Below are 21,496 nucleotides of genomic sequence, written 5' to 3'. Positions count from 1 at the left end.
CCGGGACCCCCACTATCATAGATGGATACGGGGGGAAGGCTATCAGAGTGAAAAAAGCCCAAATCCCTTTGGGAATAGGGCATCTACCCCCAAAAGAGTATACTGTGTATATATCTCCTACTCCTGAGTATATTTTAGGGATTGATATCCTGCAGGGTCTATGGTTGCAGACCATTGTAGGTGAGTTCAGACTGAGGGTAAGTATGGTGAAGGCAGTTCTGAGGGGACATGCTAGGCACCCACACATAGCTTTGCCTGTGCCTCGGCAGGTGACTAATACCAAACAATACAAACTGCCTGGAGGGCATAAAGAGGTTGGAGAAACTCTCCAGGAGCTGGAAAAGGTGGGTAATTATAAAGCCCACCCATAGTCCTTTCAATTCCCCAGTGTGGCCTGTGAAAAAGTCAGATGGCTATTGTCATATGACTATGGATTATATAGAACTGAATAAAGTCATACCCCTTATGCATGCTGCTGTCCCCTCTATTGCAGGCTTGATGGATACCCTCAGCCATGAACTAGGAACATACCATTATGTGGTAGATCTTGCTAATGCCTTCTTTTCCATTGACATTAAGCAGGAAAGTTAGGAACAGTTTGCCTTCCCATGGGAAGGACGGCAATGGACTTTTACGGTCCTCCCACAAGGATATCTGCACAGCCCCACCATCTGTCATGGACTTGTAGCCTAGGACTTGGCTACATGGGAGAAACTGCCAACAGTGCGGCTGTACCATTATATTGATGATGTCATGCTCACGTCTGATTCTCTTTCAGATCTAGAAGGTGCAGCACCTAGACTGCTGCAACATTTACAGGAGAAAGGATGGGCTGTGAACAGCACCAAGGTTCATGGACCTGGTTTGTCTGTTAAATTCTTGGGGGTTGTCTGGTCGGGTAAGACCAAAGTTATACCAGAACCAGTTATAGACAAAGTCCAGGCCTTTCCTACCCCCACAACTGTAACATTGCTACAGGAATTTCTGGGTCTTTTAGGATACTGGAGAGTGTTTATACCGCAGTTGGTGCAAATTCTGAAGCCCTTATACCAGTTGGTATGAAAGGGCATCAGGTGGGACTGGGATGAGACATGTGCATCTGCCTTTACTACAGCAAACCGGGCAGTCAAGGCTGTACAGGCCTTGAGTGTATAGACCCATCAAGGCCCTGTGAGCTGGATGTTCATGTCACTGAAGATGGTTATGGCTGGGGTCTCTGGCAGTGGCTTGAATGAACTCGTGAACCTGCTGGATTCTGGTCACAACTCTGGAAGGGGACAGAGGTATGATACACTTTGACAGAAAAACAACTGGCTGCTGTGTATCACACCTTGCTGGCTACAGAACCCATCACGGGAATGGTCCCGATAAAGGTAATAACCACCTATCCCATCTTGGGGTACAAGACTGGACCCAAAAGCCAAGGGGTGGTGTGGCACAAACACTTACACTAGCCAAGTGGGGTGCTTACCTATAGCAGTGTAGTGCACTCTCTAGTAGCCCCTTGAGTAAAGAGCTCCAATGCTTGTTGGGGCCGGTGACATATACTAGTGAAAAGCAGGAAGAACTTGCTTTTGAAGCATTAGTAGTAGAGAGTCCCTATGGGGAGGGAAGAGCCCCTATACCCAAAGATGCATGGTATACAGATGGCTCCAGCCATGGGCAGCCCCCAAAATGGAGGGCCACAGCTTTCCATCCTAAGACTGAGACAATATGGATGGAAAATGGTGAGGGGAAGAGCAGCCAATGGGCAGAGTTGCAGGCTGTGTGGCATGGCTTGTGATCAGCCAGGAGCCCTCCCCTATAGTTGTCTGCAGTGACAGCTGGGCTGTCTATCGGGGCTTGACCCTGTGGCTACCAACCTGTTACCATGCCAACTGGCTGGTAGGTCACCGACCCCTTTGGAGGCAAGAATTATGGCAAGACTTATGGGCCTGTGGTCAGACCAAAATAATTACAGTATACCACGTGACAGGTCATTTGCCACTGGCATCCCCAGGAAATGATGAGACAGATAAATTGGCCCAGACATGCTGGTTAGAAGGAAAGCCTGCCCTTGATGTAACCCAATGGCTACATCAGTGTTTGTTGCATGCAGGGCAAAAGTGAGCTGTAGACCGGCAGTGGAGCTTGCTTTTGACCTTCGAAGAAGTTAGTAGAGCCCAGCAGGAGTGTGTCATGTGCTCCAAAAGAGACTTACACTGAGTTCCACAGCAACATGGAACAATAGCTAAGGGGCCTATACCCCTCATCAGGTGGCAGATAGACTATATTGGGCCTTTACCTGTGTCAGAAGGATATCGGTATGTGATGACTTGTGTGGACTCAGCTACTGGACTTCTGGTTGCTTTTCCTACCCATTGTGCAGACCAGCAGGTGATCAAAAGAGGTGTGAAGCGTCTCTTTGCTGCCTATGGCCAACCACAGGTGATTGAGAGTGATCAGGGCACCCATTTTACTGGACATACACTGCAAGAATGGGTGCGACAGCTGGGAATCAAGTGGAAGTTTCATGTGCCATACAGTCCTACTGCAGCAGGCATGATAGAGAGGCACAATGGCTTGTTAAAATCCAGACTAAAGTCAGATACCAATAGTCTGCAGGGATGATCAGTCCGCTTATGGGCTGTACTACAGCGTTTGAATGAGAGACCCCAAAAGGGAGCTTTGAGCCCCATAGACATGTTAACACATATGGCTGCCTCCCCCATACACCTGCAAGTACAAACCAAGGAAGAATCACTGAAGCTGAGGTTTGGCCACCAGAATAACATCTTGCTGCCAGCACCAACTGCACTGAACCCCAGAGACTCCATTGAGTGGCCGTGGCCTTGGACCTTTCACCACATGGACCAATGATGGCTGACTCTCCTGGCACCTTGGGGAGAAGGCCTGGAAGCTGGCCTCCTGTGTATTCCTGGAATAACAGCAGAGTGGCCGCCAAAGGTCACAGTAGTATATCCTGAACGGCCAGAAGGTAAGAGCATCTTAACGGGGAGTTTTGTTTTATCATTATGGCCAGTGCATGCACCTCCAGTAGCACTATATATAGACCCTTCAGTAACCCCCACAGGGAAAGGAGTAGAAGTATGGTATACTAGACCTGGAAGGGACCCCTTCCTGCTGCAGTCCTATCACAGGACCACTCTCTTGCATGCATCCTACCTGATGGGCAAGATTTACCTATGTTGGTGACATTAAAACATGTGTCCTATCACCCCTAAATTCTTTGTGGATTGGGAACCTCCTCTGGCTTGAGGATTATTATAATTTTTGTGTCAAAAATCTTGCTTTATTTTAATTTTTATTATCTCTAAGTTTTTATTCTCCTCTGTTGCTATTGGGAATCTGGTTATAGTGCTCCAGCTTTCTCACACAGGGACCATTGCAGAAGATTGAAAGCATGTAGATTATAAGGTGAGAATCCTGGAGGGGTGGAGTGTGGGGAAGCTGGGGTTCCTATGGCCAGGATCCTCACTGAACTTAAACCACCTGATGATGTAACTGGCCTGTTGCTGGGCTGCTGCTTCCACACCTTTAGGCAATCAGCTATTATTGTGCTATATAGAGAGCTCGGCCCAGGGCTCTGGGCAGAGGCAGAGACGCTAGTGCTCAACCTACCACTGGAGAACAAGCTGGATAATAAACCCTTTCACCCCAAGAACATTTTGCTGTTGATTCCTTTGGTCACACTGAATCCATAATGAACTTGCCCAGGGCTGAAACCCATTGGCAAGACACACACTCAGGAATATATAGCTAAGACCCCTAAACTTTCCCAAAATATAAAATGGAGAAAGATGCAAGATCCCTACCTTTAGTTGATGAAATTAGGTAACAGAGAAAAGGAAAACTGAAAAATATGATAAACAGCAAGAAAATAATATGGATGGGGAACTGTGAAAGTTAGACAAGGAGAAAAGGAATGGGGCTAGAAAGTTATTTAGCAAAGAGTAATAGCCTCTTTTTTTTCTTATTTCTATCTGGCACTTGCAGCAAAAATGTTCTCTGAATTCAGTATTTCCTCTCACTCCTATCAGCTGTTATGTTTAGCTCCCATCTCCTTCCCCTCTGTGCCTGAGTATACAGTTATTTTCTCCCTTTTCATACACACACAAGAGAAACAAAATTCTCTTGGTAACAAAAATCAATCAACTACACATAAAATTTACTAAAACTACATTAATAAAGTTAGGGGAAAATCATATCTATATTCTCTATACTGATGGATAAACATTATTCACTTCTCAGTAGATTCATTTTCTTTCATTTATATTGTTCATACCTCTCAGAACCCAGTAGTAGAACAATAGAAGAAAGCCTGAGTATTCCCACAGAAGCAATGAAATGGGATGTTTTAGATTTAGCTGTCCTCAAAAATCCAAAATGTGTAGTTACTGCACTTGATTGGCATTATTTTACCAGGGCTCTTTGTACTGTCTCCTGAGCCAAAGGCCAAAGGTTGCTGGCAAATAGCCCCTCCCTCAGCTCATATACTAAAAATAGTGTAGAAAGGCAACTGAGCCTTTTTGCAATGCCAAAAGACTATGGGGAATGTGTAGAGACACCCCAGTTTTATTGTGAAACCTCAAATTAAACCACCACTGAGACTAATAATCCCAGGAAAATCACAATACAATAATATGAAACTAGCCTTGATGTCTACCCTTTCTCAAACAAAAGTTGTAATTAAGACCGTTATGGGATTTCCCTCCATCCCCAGGGAAACACAATTACAGTTCTATAACTCAGTCAATGGAACCGTAGGATTCAATTTGAAAATTTTGAACAGTCTTCGGCAATATGTCTGTTTTATAAAATCGAGGTACACCTCAATATACACAGATTGCCTAAAGCACCATCAAAAACATTAGAAGTAATTTGGAAAAGAGAATTAATGTTTGCATGAAAAATAACATCATTTAACACATTCTGTTTGCCTAAAGAAAGAAAAGCTTACAACTACGCTTTCTGTGAACTGTAAACACCACAAAGACTTTAAATGGAAAGAATGAAAATAAATTTTTTAAAGTTAAGTGCAGATTGGCTATCAGGGAAAAGAAACACTGTCTTCATATCATGAATACCTCCCCTCCATTAATTAGGACATTAAATAGATGTGCTCAAGAACTAGAAACGACTCTTACCACTGGGGAAATGTAATAACTTTAAATTAGATGTAAGGACAGTAACAGCCTAGGTGCCCATTCCTGGGTCTTAGTTTTTTCTCCACCCTCAGTGTGAGTAAGCTCAATACACATGCTGCATAGAGGTAAACAGGGAAAGAATATTCTAGCCAGCAGAACACAGTGTGCAATTCAAAAGTATGCAGTCCTCAGGAGAGCCTCCAGTGAACAGTCAGCCCTTGTCCCTACCTGCCCCATAAAGCAGCCTTCCTCTGTGGATGGATGTGCTTCTCAGCTGCTCTGTTTTGACCTCTGCCTTCTCCCACCATTGACAATGGAAGGAAAGGTATCACTGTTCTCCAACTGTAGGGATTTGAGTTTTGGGGAATGCTAAAAATAACACTCCTGGCACAGATATTACTTTTCTTAGGAAGGACAATGGGGCAGGGAAATGAAACATTCCTTCAGATCAGCAAATACTACTAAGTAGAAAACACGAGAAGACTTGTTGATAAATCCATGAGAAGTGCTCTAGAAATACTTGAGAAAAGACACTGCATGGAGCTAGATGTCCCGTGAAGAAGCAACTCCCCATCAGCAGCACTTGTTACTGATTTGAATTTTATTTTATTAATATTATATCATGTATACTTTATTTTACATTACATTAAGATATTATGTTAATATTATTCTATTATTGAGGTGAATTCATTTGTACCCACAGATAAGTTAAGGCCTTGGGAAATTTGGATTTCATACTAAAATTTCAGTTTGGAAAACTGAAAATTTTACTTTGATTTATATAATCTGAACATTTTTATCTGATTTATTCAACATTATATCAAGGTGCTATTTATTGAATGAACAATGGAGGGGTTTTTGTCCATTATTTGTGTTTCTAATCAAAAGATGATAAAACAATGTCAAGGCAGAATCACTCCTGCATACCATCTCCTGTAGCCAGTCCTGTTAGGACCCCAATGATTCCATGAAAAGAAGACATTTGTTTGCTATCATTTATTGTCCCAAAATCTGTGCAGCACCCTGTGTAGTTAACTGGTCCCCACCACATGTGCAATGCATGGCTTCTCTCAAACCACTAGCTCAATTGTAACAGTAAACACACAGTGCTCACTATTTCCAGACACTGTTCTAATTACTCTACACATAGTAATTTACTTATTCTCACTTGGCCCTTTAAAACAGTTGCTATTTTTAGTCCTTGCTTTAAAGAGAAGGAAATCAAGGTACACAGTTAAAAGTCAGGGTGTGTACCTAGGCAATCAACACCCACAGTCTTAGCCCCTAAACTTCACTCCTTTAAGAACTTGGCCTGAAGACTTAAGCAGCTGACCCCGTGCCACCCCTTGCTCTGGGTTCTGCTGAAGAGGAAGAGGTAGCACTGGTAGAGAGAAAGAGAAGTCACTCAATAAAGCAGCTACTTAATAGACAAATTCCAAGATTAAGGAATGATGCAAAAGGCAAAGCAAAAAGGTTATCATTCAAAATTAAAGGAGAGATTAAAAGTTTCCCAGATAAATGAAAGTTAAGGAATTCACCTCCACCAAACTGGCCTCACAGGATATGTTACAGGGACTTTGGTAGATGGAAATGTTCCTAAGCCTAAATAGTTTCCACCAGAGAAAATAAACCTACAGTTAAGGTAGTAGAACAATTACTTATAAACCAAATATGAAATTAAGTAAAATAAAAGTAGTAAAACCAACTATAAACAAAATCAGTCAAGGGATACATAAAAAATGCAGATTATGACATTTAATACATAAAGTGTGAAGGAGGAGAAGAAGAAAAAAGAAGTATTTTTAGATTGTGTTTGAAATAGAGTGACCATGCACTTAATATAGACTATTATATATTTGGGAAACTTTCCATGAACTTTATGATAACCACAGACCTAAAGCCTATAACAGATACACAACAAATTAAAAACCAGAATTCCAATCATAACACCAGATTATCAAACAACACGAGAAGAATATAAGAGAGGAAGAAAAGAACAGAGAGGAACCACAAAAACAATAAGAAATCTGTTAAAATGGCACTAAGTATATACCTATAAATTACTACTTCAAATGTAAATGGACTGAGTGCACCAATCAAAAGATATAAGGTGGCAGAATGGATACAGAAACATGACCCATCTATATGCTGTCTATAAGAGACTCATTTCAAACCTAAAGGCCTACATAGACTGAAAGTGAAGGGATGGAAAAAGATATTCCATACAAATAAAAGGGAGAAAAAAGCAGGAATAGCAGTACTTGTATCAGACAAAGTAGACTTCAAAACAAAGAAAGTAACAAGAGATAAAGAAGGACATTACATAATGATAAAGGGCTCAGTCCAACAAGAGGATATAACCACTATAAATACGCACCCAACATAGAAACACCTAAATATGTAAAACAAATACTAACAGAACTAAATGGAAAAATAGACTGCAACTCAATCATTTTAGGAGAGTTTAGCACCCCATTACATCAATGGACAGATCATCAGACAGAAAACAAATAAGGAAACAGAGACCCTGAATAATATTTTAGATCAGATGACTTAACAGACATCTACAGAACATTCCACCCAAAAGCAGCAGGACACACATTTTTCTCAAGTGTACATGGAATGTTCTCCAGAACAGATCACACATTAAGCCACAAATAGAGCCTCAATAAATTTGAAAAGATTTAAATTGCATCAAGCAACTTATCAGACAAAAATGGTATGAAACTAGAAAAAAATTAAAAACAAAAAAATCCACAAACACGTGGAAGCTAAATGACATGCTTCTTAATAATCAATGGGCCAATGAACAAACCAAATCAGAAATCAAGCAAAACATGGATACAAAGGAAAACAAAAATACAACAGTTCAAAATCTGTGAGACACCACAAGAGTGATTCTGAGAAGGAAGTACGTAGCAATACAGGCCTCCCTCAGGAAACAGGAACAACCCCAAATACACAGTCTAAACTCACAATTAAATAAACTAGAAAAAGAAGAAGTGAAACCCAAAGTCCATAGAAGGAGGGACATAATCCAGATCAGAGCAGAAATACATAGAGAAGAATAAAACAACAGAAAAAATCAATGAAACCAAGAGCTTGTTCTTTGAGAAGATAAATAAAATAGACAAACCCCTAGCCAGATTTATCAAGAAAAAAAGAGTATGTACACACATAAACAAAATCAGAAACAAAGAAAGAATAATCACAATGGATACCATAGTAATGCAAAGAATTATTAGAGAATTCTATGAAAAATTATATGCCAATAAATTGGGCAACCTAGAAGAAATCAACAATTCCTAGAAAAGTAAAACCTTCTAAGACTAACCCAGGAAGAAGCAGAAAATCTGAACAGACCAATTACCAGTAACAAAACTAAACTGGTAATCAAAAAACTCCCAACAAACAAAAGTCGAGGACCAGATGGCTTCACAGCTGGATTCTACCAAATTTAAAGAAGAACTAATACCCATCCTTCTTAAAGTATTCCAAAATGTAGAAGAAAAGGGAATATTTTAAAATTCATTCTATGAGGCCAGCATCACTCTAATACCAAAACTAGACAAATACACCACAAAAGAAGAAAATTATAGCCCAATATCCCTGATGAACACAGATGCAAAAATCCTCAAAATATTAACAAACCGAATTCAAAAATATATCAAAAGGATCATCCATCACAACCAAGAGGGATTTATTCCACAGATGCAAGAATGGTTCAACATCCATAAATCAATCAATGTGATACACCACATTAACAAAAAGAAGATAAAAAGCATATGATCATCTCAATAGATGTTGAAAGAACATCTGACAAAATTCAGCACCCAGTCATGATAAAAACTTCCAACAAAATGGGTACAGAGAGAACATACCTCAACATAATAAAGGCCATATACTATAAACTCGGGCTAATATCATGCTCAATGGCAAAAAGCTGAAAGCTTTTGCTCTAAGATCAGGAACTAGACAAGGACATTGACTCTCACCACTTTTATTCAACATAGTTCTAGAGCTCCTAGCCACGGTATTCAGACGAGATAAAGAGAAAGGCACCCAAATTGGTAAGGAAGAAGAAAACAGTCACTATTTGCAGATGACATGATACTATATATAGAAAATCCTAAAGACTCTGTGAAAACTTATTAGAACTATTAACTGGATTCAGCAAGTTGCAGTAAACAAAATTAATACACAGAAATTGGTTGCATTCCTATATACTGAAAACGAACTAGCAGAAAGAGAAATCAGGAAAACAACTCTATTTACAATTACATCAAAAACAATAAAATACCCAGGAATAAATTTAACCAAGGAGGTGAACGACTTTTACCCTGAAAACTATAAGACACTCATGAGAGAAATTAAAGAAGACACCAATAAATCAAAATCCATACCGTAATCATGGATACAAAGAGTTAATATTGTCAAAATGGCCATCCTGCCCAAAGCAATTTACAGATTCAATGCAATCCCTATCAAAATACCAACAGGATTTCTCAATGAATTACAGCAAGTAATCTTAAAAGTCATATGAAACTACAAAGGACCCCAAATAGCCAAAGCAATCCTGAGAAAGAAGAACAAAACTGGGGTATTACACTCCCTTCAAGCCTTATTACAAAGCTGCATTAATCAAAACAGTATGGTACCAACACAAGAACAGTCCCGTAGATCAGTGGAACAGAATAGAGAGCCCAGGAATAAACCCACACGTATATGGCCAGTTAATATACAATAAAGGAGCCATGAATATACAATGTGGAAAAGACAGTTTCTTCAATAACTTGTGCTGGGAAAACTGGACAGCTACATGCAAGAGAATGAAACTGGATTACTGTATAACTCTATATACAAAGGTAAATTTGAAATAGATTAAATACCTGAATGCAAGACATGAAACCATAAAACTGTTAGAAGAAAACATAGACAAAAATTTCTTGAATATAAGCATAAGGAATTTTTTTCTGAACACATCTCCCCAGGCAAGGGAAACAAAGTCAAAAAGGAACAAGTGGAACTACATCAAACTGAAAAGCTTCTGTACAGCCCAGGACACCATCAGCAAAACAAAAAAGCACCCTACAGTATGGGAGAATATATTCATAAATGACTCATATGATAAGGGGTTAACATCCAAAGTATATAAGGAACTCATATACCTCAACACTCAAAATACAAATAATAACCCAATCAAAAAATGGGTGGAGGACCTGGACAGACACTTCTCCACAGAAGAAACTGAGATGACCAACAGGCACATGAGAAGATGCTCCATATTGCTAATCATCAGAGAAATGCAAATTAAAACCACAGTGAGATATCACCTCACACCAGTTAGAATGACCACTATCCAAAAGACAAGAAGTAACAAATGCTGGCAAGGATGTGGAGAAATGGGAACCCTCCTACACTGCTAGTGGGATTGTAAATTAGTGTAACCTCTGTGGAAAGCAGTATGGAGATTCCTCAACAAAACTAAAAATAGATATACCATTTGATCCAGTAATACCACTTCTAGGAATTTACCTGAAGAAAACAAAATCCTCTGATTCAAAAAGATTTACACACCCCTAGTTTATTGCTGCATTTACAATAGCCTAGAAATGGAAACAACCAAAGTGTCCATCAGTAGATTAATGAATCAAGAAGATGTAGTATGTATACACAATGTAATATTATTTAGCCATAAAATAATCTTGCCATTTGTGACAACATGGGTGGACCTGGAGGGTATTATGCTAAGTGAAATAAGCTAGTCAGAGAGAGACAAATATCATATGATTTCACTTACTTGTGAAATCTAAAAGCAAAGCAAAACAGAAGGAATAAAATAGCAATAGATGCATAGACACTGAGAAGTGACTGGTGGTTACCATGGGTTAGGGGTTGGGGTGGGTGGGTGGGGATGGTGAGGGGGATAAAGGGGCACAAAAATTTTCAACCATAGTGGAAGTTGGTAATGGGGATGGTGGTACAGCACGGAGAACATAGTCAATGATTCTGTAACATCCTCTCATGTTGAAAGATAGTGACTGCACTAGATGAAGTGAGGATTTAATAATATGGGTAACTGTTGAACCACTGTGTTACATACTTGAACCCAATTTAAGACTGTATATCAACTATACTTCAATTAAAAAAAAAAAGATACAGCCAAAATCCAAAGTGGGCCCAGGGAGCAGAGTAAGTCTGTCCCAGACTACCTCTCTCCCTAATATCTCCACTTCTACAAAAGGCAACACTTCCTTTCTTAGTGTCCTTGGATGCTTGACCCACATCACAGCTCACATTTAATGGTGGTGAATTGAGGGTGGTGAGGGTTCAGTTTCAGGATCTTGCTACTTAAATGTGGCAGTGAGCCTTAGTGGCAATTATAAGATGTTGGTATGTCCATTTCAACTTCATTTTTCTTTAAACAGGCTTTTTCCAAATGGCATATCATCTTTCAACTTTAGAAAAAAATCAAGAACAAAAAGTGACAAGTTTTCACACCAATAAGACTGTATCTCCACCATCTCTGTGCTCTAGCTTCCAGTAAGCCAGCACTCAAGAGGGTAGAACTGTCATTTTGACACATAAGGTATACTTTGGCTCCACAAAAAACTGTTCTCTTGTTCTTTTGCCAAATATGTACAGAGTATTAAGGGTAAAAGCCCATGGTGGAAGTCTTGGTTTGGATTGCTGGCATCTCATGACTGGCAGTGGCAGAAACACTTCTGTAGGTGGTAGGCATGGACAGGGTACCAGGGCAGTGTGACCAGCTGTCATGTGCCTGCTAACAGGGTGATTTGTGAGCCTCCATGAGCCTCTTCAGGGACATCTAACCAAATTAATGGGACCTTATGCCATCTTAATTTCAGGTAGAGAAAGGAAGGGTGGTCTTATTTTATAATCACACATCAGGGTACAGCATGGCATATTTAAAGTGAGGGTTCAGTTTAGATTCATATTACCTCATACTTGGACAGCTACAGTAGCCTTCCAGCTGGCCTCCCTGCCTACAGACTCTCCTTCCCGTGGGCTGCATGATATCGTCCCCAAATAGCATTTCATCATGTCATTATCCTGCCCAAAACTTAACTCTATTCCGCTAAATGAGGTGTGCCTGTGGGCAACATAAAATGTGGTTCTAACTATTGACAAGGGCTCATAGGCTGATCAGCCATCTCAGTTTTTCCAGGACTGCCCTGCTGTTAGCACTGATAGTCCCACATGCAGGGAAATCCTCAGGCCCAGACAAACTGGAATGGTGGGTCACCCTAGCTGACCATCGACACCAGCTTGGAATCGGCATAAAGGTGTGTGGGTGTATTTTATTTTTTTTATGATGTGCTTCAACACAGAGAAGAACCATTAACAGCTGCTATTTTTACACCAAGGAGCAATGAAATTTAGTTGCTTACTTCGTATAGGCAGCTTGGTTGCTATAGCAACGGTGAGTGGCATACTTGATTGTTCAAACATATAAAATCGACAAATCTTTCAGTGTTTGCTTCATCCCTTTAACTTTTAATATTTGCTACCGCACGGCTGAGCCCCTTTTATTGTGAAATCATGTTATAAAAAAATCATAAGTATTTACATTCCAGAATATTATTATCAACAATTAGTTATCTTATTTATAACTACTGTTTAAAACATATTTTTCCTTTGAGAGGATTTTTAGGGCATCACTTTAATTCTAGACACATGAATTGTAAACTCTCCATGGACAGTATGTTTGAACAGCACTTAATTCCTTGTGCACAGGCAGTACCTAACATATACCCACAATAATAGTGAGTGGCTGTACATCTTCACGGGTTGAAGGCAAGACCCTGATATTGTTTATTTATGTAGACCCTACCTTGCCATAAAGAATTTAAGGGGGCTCTAAAAATACAAGGTAAAGCAAGCAAGAAAAAAATGGAGATAAAAGGAAAATGTGGTTAGGAAAGTGAATTGGTGCCACGAGTAAGATTAGCACAAAACAGATGCATGCAAAGAAATTCCATTTCCTTGCAAAATTCTAAAGACGAGCTTGCACATCTGTTTCTGACTCATTTACCTGGCAAGTCAAAGAGAAAAATCATGCTCTATTAAAAATTCAATGTTCTTTATGTGGAAACAAACCAGTAACTTAGAAAAAGCATAAATATCTATTTATTGATAGAGAAAGGAGAGATGGTCTCACAATTATCATATGGTCTTCACACAAAGGAAACCTGTTAAGGATATATGTCTAACTCAATGGCCAACTATGTCAACTAAAGCCTCTTGTGTAGGTGAAGAGTGCTACCTGATCATTTAAAAATAAAAAGGTCTTATTCATCTAAAAGAAAGAGAAATGAATACCTCTGGATATTATCAAATAATGAAATTAACTTTGATTGCTAATTCCTCTAAATATTTTTCTTCTAACTGACTCACAAAAAATGGAAAAAAAAGGTATTAGGTATACTATGTACTAATCAATATGGCTTTGAAGGAAATCATGTAAATAATTTTATTTAATTTTTCTCTGTTAAAATAATGGGAAAGAAATTGTTATCTGTTTGTTCAGTGCCAAGAAACTGTTAAACACAACATGCAATAAGATACCAATAAAAGCAATCACTTGCATTTGATCTCTATAATTTACAAAGGGATTTTACATTCAATACTTCACTTGGTCCTTTTATGACACTAATTGTACAAAACAGGAAAATAAAGTGGAGTAACTTTTCCAACTTGCAAATGGTGATTTCCGAGTCAACCTTACTTCTTTCTCCAAAGCCCATCATCACACTATTGCCTCTGACTAATGAATAAATTAGCCACAGAGTACAAAATATAGAGATTCTTTAGCATGACCATCATACACAAGTTATAAAAAATAATCTTGGCTGTGATATTGTACAATAGGTACAGAAGAGGTCACCATTGAGGAAGACCTTATAAGTGAAGGGTACCAGGGACCTCTCAGTACAATTTCTGATAAATTCATGTAAATCTGAAAATACCTCAAAATAAAAAGGGCTTTTTTTTCTTATCAAACTGGCCTCCAGTTTGATCTTTATGCTTTAAAAAAAACACAGTATAAGAGTAACAGTATTGGGAAATAGGACTTAGTGAAAGGGGAAACAAGACAAAACATAGGGAGTGGAGTCGCTATGAATAAATTCTCCTCACCTAGAAAATAAATCCAAAGGAAATGCACTGAATTGAAAATAAAGGAAAACTTTCTAATAATCTTTCTCATAATGGAACTAAATAGTTCAATAGTGTTAGGAAAATTGCCCATCTGTCTTGGACAAGGAGGGTTCACCTGCTTGGAGGGAAGGGGCTCAGTAATTGGTTTCTTTTGGTTCCTTCGCAGTTCCACAAGATGACAAGAGTCACATGAGGAAACAAACGAGTTTGAATGCTGCTTCTATCACTTTCTGGTTGTGGAACGTGAGCCACTCCTGGAACCTCCTTGGGCCCCTGCTTTCTTATTTTCAAATAATGACAAAGGGATGCTTCACTTGTAAACTGCAAAATGCTAGAGAAGTACTAGTTACTGTACTATCTGCTAGTTCAGAAGGCTCAAAAAAGATGTGTTTGATTTCTATCAAAATATCAGAGATAACTTTTAAGAACAGGAAGAATAGGTAAACCATCTATCCATCTGGTGGGAAATAGGCACAGAACACCAACTTTCCCAAAAGAAGAAATAAGTCCATCCTTTACCCTTTGTCTATGAAAATGTTTGATATTCTCCCACTGGAGATTAACTTTTCTCTAACACCGTAGGCCCAGTCTCAGTTCTTATTTATTACTGCATTCTCATATTATATAATGCTTAACAGTAGATGATCAGAAATAACTGAATGTACATCAGAAAAGGGTCTATATCTATAGAAACCCCAAGTTTAAATTCCAACAGGGCTGCAAAAGATGACATGCTGAGGTTTGTGACCCACTGACTGTCAAGGGTTCCCTGTAGTACTGGGCACTGCGGTGCAACACCGAGGAGCCCGCTCCAGGACAGAAGCACTCAGTTCCCCAACCCCGGAGAGTCTTGGTGGTCCACGGCTTATAGTTTAAGTCCCTTTTCTGGCCTTGCCATCACCAAAGAGAGGCACCTCACCCCAAGTCACACCTCCTCCCCAGGGGCATAATGACCTAGGTTTTGTGTCTTATTTGGGCCAATTCTAAAGGGCCATCTCTGCTCCAGAGGTCTCATGGGATCAAATGAGGCCCCTGTTCAAACTTGTTTCAGTCAGTATTCTCCAGAGAAACAGACCTTATAAGAGAGATATATATACACACATAAAAAGTGATATATTATGAGGAATTGGCACACACAGTTTTGGAGGCTGAGAAGTCCCTAAATCTGCCATCTGCAAGCTAGAAACCCAAGTAAGTTAGTGATGTAATTCAGTCCCAGACCAAAGTCCTAAGATCCAGGAGCACTGATGTTGCAACTGCAGCTCAAACAGTTAGGCAAGCAGAAATGAATTTCCCCTTCCTTAGTCTTTTGTTCCATTCAGGCCTTTAGTGGACTGGATGGGGCCTACCCACACTGGGGAGGGCAAACTGCTTTACTAAGTCCACCAATTCAAAAGCTATGTCATCCAAAAACATCCTTACAAACATACTCTGAAAAATGTTTAGCCAAATATCTGGGCACCCTGCGACCCAGTCAAATTGACATATAAAATGAACCACCACACAAACATATTAGAGTTCAACTTTTCCTTCTACTCAACCCTGCCTCCAGCTACTACCCCTTAACTATTGATTCCTAGTCCACTTCCCAATAAGTTTTCTTCACGTAAAATGTCTCAGAGTCAGTTTCTTGGGAAAACTCACCTGTGTCACCTACTCTTCCTACAAATAAAAATAATGCTTCAGCTAGATGCATCCATTTTTATAAGTGCTCTGAAGTTTGAAAGCAACCATACTGGAAAACCAGGCCTGCCTTTTGTGACATCATTAAGAGCCTAATAACAATATGAGAAAGATTTTATAGATATAATTATGCTTCTTTGAGAAAACTTAATTTTCATTAAATCTCTCAATTTTTTTCATTTCATGACTCATAAACTCATGTTAAGAATTCACCCAAGTTCTAAATTTTCTTGCTGCCCTTTTTCAGGACAGTGTGAAAATCTACTTGCTGATCAATAAGAACAAGGTTTATGGTATCTTTTTTATGCTATCTTTTTGGGCCACTGAAGTGCAACTGTGAAGCTGCCAATATATACTCCAAGCTGAATTATTTGGATGTTGTAACTTTATACATTGAATAAGTGTAAAAATTGATAAAAAGCAGGTAATTCTTATTGCATTCTCAGAAAAACAAAGGAATGGTTTACTGAATGTAATTTATTTCATTGATCTTAACTATGTCAGGCATATACACAAATTATACTTCTTTATATTTAAAAAGTATTGAAATATTTTTTCAAGTTAATTGGCTCAACTTGGGAAGTATCTGATGTCATGGGACTACTAGCCAGCATACTTCATTATTTATCTGTAATTTAAAGGCAACATACTTAGGATTCACAAATTTATTTCATTCAATCAATAAGCCTACTTTGTGGATCAAATTTCTGTGCCACTCTTGAATAGAGAGTACAGATATTAACCCAAACAATGTGGTCAATTAATACATGATAAAGGAACCAAGGATATACAATGAGGAAATGACAGCCTCTTCAACAGCTGGTGTTGGCAAAACTGGACAGCTACATGTGGGAGAACGAAACTGGATCACTGTCTAACCCCATACACAAAAGTAAATTTGAAATGGATCAAAGAGCTGAATGTAAGTCATGAAACCATAAAACTCATAGAAAAAAACATAGGCAAAAATCTCTTGGACATAAACATGAACAACTTTTTCAAGAACCTCAACAAACAAAAAGCAAATAATCCAATTAAAAACTGGGCAGAAGATCTGAACAGACACTTCTTCAAAGAAGAAATTCAGATGGCCAACAGGCACATGAAAAGATGATCCACATCGCTTGTCATCAGAGAAATGCAAATTAAAACCACAATGAGATATCACCTCACACCAGTAAGGATGGCCACCATCCAAAAGACAAACAACAACAAATGTTGGCAAGGATGTGGAGGAAAGGGAACCCTCCTACACTGCTGGTGGTAATGTAAATTAGTTCAACCATGTGGAAAGCAGTATAGAGGTTCCTCAAAAAACTCAAAATAGAAATACCATTTGACCCAGGAATTCCACTTCTAGGAATTTACCCTAAGAATGCAGCAGCTCAGTTTGAAAAAGACATGCACCCCTATGTTTATCGCAGCACTATTTACAATAGCCAAGAAATAGAAGCAACCTAAGTGTCCAACAGTAGATGAATGGATAAAGAAGATGTGGTATATATACACAATGGAATATTATTCAGCCATAAGAAGAAAACAAATCCTACCATTTGCAACAACATGGATGGAGCTAGAGGGTATTATGCTCAGTGAAATAAGCCAGGCAGAGAAAAACAAGTATCAAATGATTTCACTCATCTGTGGAGTATAAGAACAAAGCAAAAACTGAAGGAACAAAATAGCAGCAGACTCACAGAACCCAAGAATGGACTAACAGTTACCAAAGGGAAAGGGACTGGGGAGGATGGGTGGAAAGGGAGGGATAAGTGGGAAAAAGGGGCATTACGATTAGCAGACATAATGTAGGGGGCAGGGCACAGGGAAGGCTGTACAACACAGAGAAGACAAGTAGTGATTCTATAGCATCTTACTACACTGATGGACAGTGACTGTAATGGGGTATGTGGTAGAGACTTGATAATGGGGGGAGTCTAGTAACCATAATGTTGCTCATGTAATTGTAGATTAATGAGACCAAAATTAAAAAAAATTTCTGTGCCACTCTTATAAATATGAAGAAAATTGCAAGCATATTTATTTTTACTTTCAAGATGTTTTCCCTGACAGAGATTTATTAATCTGTTAATCTGTTCAGCCAAGTTACTATCAGGAAATAATTATGAATCAGAAAGGGAAATGAACACACCAAGCTTGTGGACTCTCCACCTTTCATGATTTTTAAACTTTCATAATGAGCATCTAATTTGGTGCTCCATGATTTCTGACTCTATAACTCTATTCCTTCTCTAAAATTTTAGGGGCTATCAGCTACTCCATCAGTCTCCTTAGAAGAATTGGGTAGGAAAAAAGCCCTAATTGAAGGTTTTTAGCAGAATCAAGTCTGGTTTCCAACAGGGCGATTCAGTGGTCTCCATGGTAAAAGAAATGTAGAGTACCTTTTTAATAGCACAGTGCATTAAAAAACAAACATTTTTCCTATGCTTGATGTATTAGAAGATACACTTTGATTACATTTAGTCATTACTTTTTCCCTCTACACAAATAAAATGTCAAGGCAAGAAATATCCTTTATGTGTACCATCACAAACAAAATGAGGAAAGATTTCATTACCATAAAATGTGAATAGATTTTATTCTAACTGGACATTGTTAATGAAACTTAGCTGAATACTTAATACAGAAATTGGATCAAATGAGATAATATGGATGAAAATGCTTGGTAAACCCAAAGATCTAGCAAAAGTACGTGATCATTACTAATCATCTGTGTGACATCAAGTAAAAGACTTTAAACTTTGACTGACACTGTGCGAAATCCATCACATAAAACCCTTCATATCCAAGTCTGAAAATGATTGAAGCTGAGAAATTATAGGTCCTCCCTGAATAGTCTTCAAAGAGTGACATATTTTCAAAACAAGTAGGAACCAGTCAGCTTTGGGAATGACAAAAACATATAATATGTAATGTTAATTGCTGACATTTACATAGAGTTGACATCAGATATCACTTATCATAGCAATTACTAACAGTCATTTGCATATCCAGCACCCATAATGAAATTTTGCTAAGCTCAATTTTTAAAACTTTATTTTCAACCCTCAGTTAATATCTCCTTTATTCACATGAAGTATAATGCAGGGCTTCCCAACATGCTTTTATCATTCACACAGACGATGATAAAATTTGTGCCAGGTCCCTCCTGACCACCTTGAGCTATAAGGGAATCAACATCTTGGCACACCTAAAACCAAAGTGGGACACCAGCTTACTATGGTCAGTTTTGTAGAGATCATCTGTTCTCGAGTTTATCTATAATCCACCAGCTTACACCAAGCAAAGATCCCTAAATATTTATAATTAAGATTAAATTTCATAAAAATGTTCTTAACATTATTCCATGCCTTGATTGAGTTAATTACAATGACTTATTTACAACAAATGGTTCATGGCTTCATCAGTCTCTGTCTATAATAAAACACTGTCATCTTGTTGGGTTGGGGGACAGTGGAATTCCTGACAGAAAAGGTGTGGTGCAAGAGTGACAAGTCCGCCAAACACTTCGACTCCTGGAAATTGAAGATCTGCAGCTTTGTAGATATAGAAAGAAAGAAAATCTACAAGGAAACACTTTTGCCTTCCCACTGGTAGGTCCAAGAATGTGGGAGGATTTTCTGTGGACCATTCAGCTGAAACAGTCTGAAGCTCTTTAAGCCGCACCCAAGAAAATCCTACCTGAAAGGAGGAGAAATGAGGTCTTGAAGGGAGGGGCTGCCTGGGAACTAGGGACTGGAGGGGTGGTCCCTTCTGGCATTTCAGAGCCAGAGGAGCCCCCAGGGAAGCTACAAGTGCCTTCAGAAGTGTCCACAGGGTAAGAATAGCTTTAAATTTCTGACAAGCCCAGAGAACACAAGTTTTGTGTTGGTCTCAACTTACCATGCTATCAGCTGGAAATGCCCCGGAAACTCACCTGGGTTGATACTACTTGTGAGGCTCCCCCACAGGCATTTCCCTATCAGCAACAATATTGTGGCTGGACCAGCCCTTGTGGTTCTTATTATGCTTGCAGGACACAGATCAGCAACTGTCAGGGAACTTGGAAAAAACAAGGTTAGTTATGTACAAGTCCTGGAGGCCACACAGGGAGGTCATGGGGAGAGAGAGAGAGTGCAGACCAGGGTACTGCCTTTACTGGGGACAAGGGTGGGGTACTTAGGGTTTCTTAGATGCAGGCTTTAGTGGTAGACTTTAAAAATAAGAGCAGGAATTAAAGCGTGGGAAGGGAAAAGTAAGTAGTAAAGGGTCAGTTATCTACATCAACCAGGGTTTTCCTGAGGGCCCTTTATGGGTGGAGCTCTTCAGTTGTGTAGCTGGCAATGTGTTTATCCCATTATTTGAAATGAATGTCTAAAGTGGAGGCCTCAACAATCAAAAGCTTAGTGTCAGGCACTCCCGTTACAATAAAAAATGCTGACTGTCAAGTTCCTACCGTACAGCAGCCATCCTCCGGTCACTGCTTGTGTCAGATCCTCCCCCCTCCTCCTACCCACACTCCAAGCAAATGGAAAAGGATGATTCATGAGTCAACAAAAAGCTCCTTGCCCTCTCTTCTCAGCAGCTACTAGGTCCTTCCAGGCGGAGGAAGAAGGTTTGATAAGAAATCACAAATAAAGAGTTTTGATGACTGCTGGGCACTGGGCATTCTATTTTTTGAGTTGAGACTATCTAGAGTTTAATGTGACTCTTGGACTTTCTCTTATTTAAAGACATTAGAAAAGTCCTGGGGCCTGCCCACATTTCATCCATGGGAAGGGAGAAACCAATTCCAGTGGGTATATTTTAAAGAAGCATAAGGGATTAAAAAAAAAAATCACTGTGCACATACTTGTGTTACACGTTACACAGAAATTTGCTTAAAACAGAGAGTACCTATAAAGGTATAACCTTTCCATGTTTTCTTTAAACTTTATGAAACTTCTCTGAGCTGCATACCAAAAATCTGAACTTTTCAGAGTGTTTTATAAGAGAGCTGTAAATCTCAAAGTTGCCTGAGTGTGTAACTGACCAAGTAGATTAAGAATAAGAATGAATCATGGTCTACAAGAGAAAAGGGAAATTTTCAGACAAATTCAGGACCTAAAGTCAATGTTTTTTAAAGAAAGAAAATGTGGAATTTATGTTACCCAAGAACATCAGTTAGAAAATAAAGCCATCTTACTTATAAAAAAATCATGTAATTACTTCAAGTTATCAAATTATGGCCTGAAAATATTAAGAATAAAAAATATTCAGTTGTTAGCATGTTGATATTTCTTTTTTATTCCCTGCAGAATTTCTTTCTTTTGAAATCCTCTAATTTATTGGTGTCAAGCATAGAGTAATTTTAGTAAAGATGCTGATAGAATATAAAGCTTTCTGTTCATGTTTCAAAGGTCTTTCTAATTAGACTTTATATGAGTTATTGGAGAAACCCCTGTAATTTTCTAGGAGTGACTCCTTCCTCATATAAAATAGCATTGACT

The 21,496-nt window shown here is 38.9% G+C and overlaps 1 long non-coding RNA gene across 1 annotated transcript in view; it reads right to left on the bottom strand.

The window, feature by feature from the left end:
• LOC130679520 (uncharacterized) overlaps positions 1-20,147 on the bottom strand; it is an 82,246-nt gene extending 62,099 nt beyond the window's left edge. The window contains exon 1 of the long non-coding RNA XR_008992504.1: positions 19,945-20,147. This is a non-coding gene — a long non-coding RNA (uncharacterized LOC130679520). The remainder of the gene's footprint in view (positions 1-19,944) is intronic.
• Between the last annotated feature and the right edge of the window lie 1,349 nt (positions 20,148-21,496).

Source organism: Manis pentadactyla, chromosome 11, assembly GCF_030020395.1.
Source record: "Manis pentadactyla isolate mManPen7 chromosome 11, mManPen7.hap1, whole genome shotgun sequence".
Taxonomy (NCBI): domain Eukaryota; kingdom Metazoa; phylum Chordata; class Mammalia; order Pholidota; family Manidae; genus Manis; species Manis pentadactyla.
The sequence above is the reverse complement of the archived record's forward strand: the minus strand, read 5'-3'. Positions and strand labels throughout refer to the sequence as shown.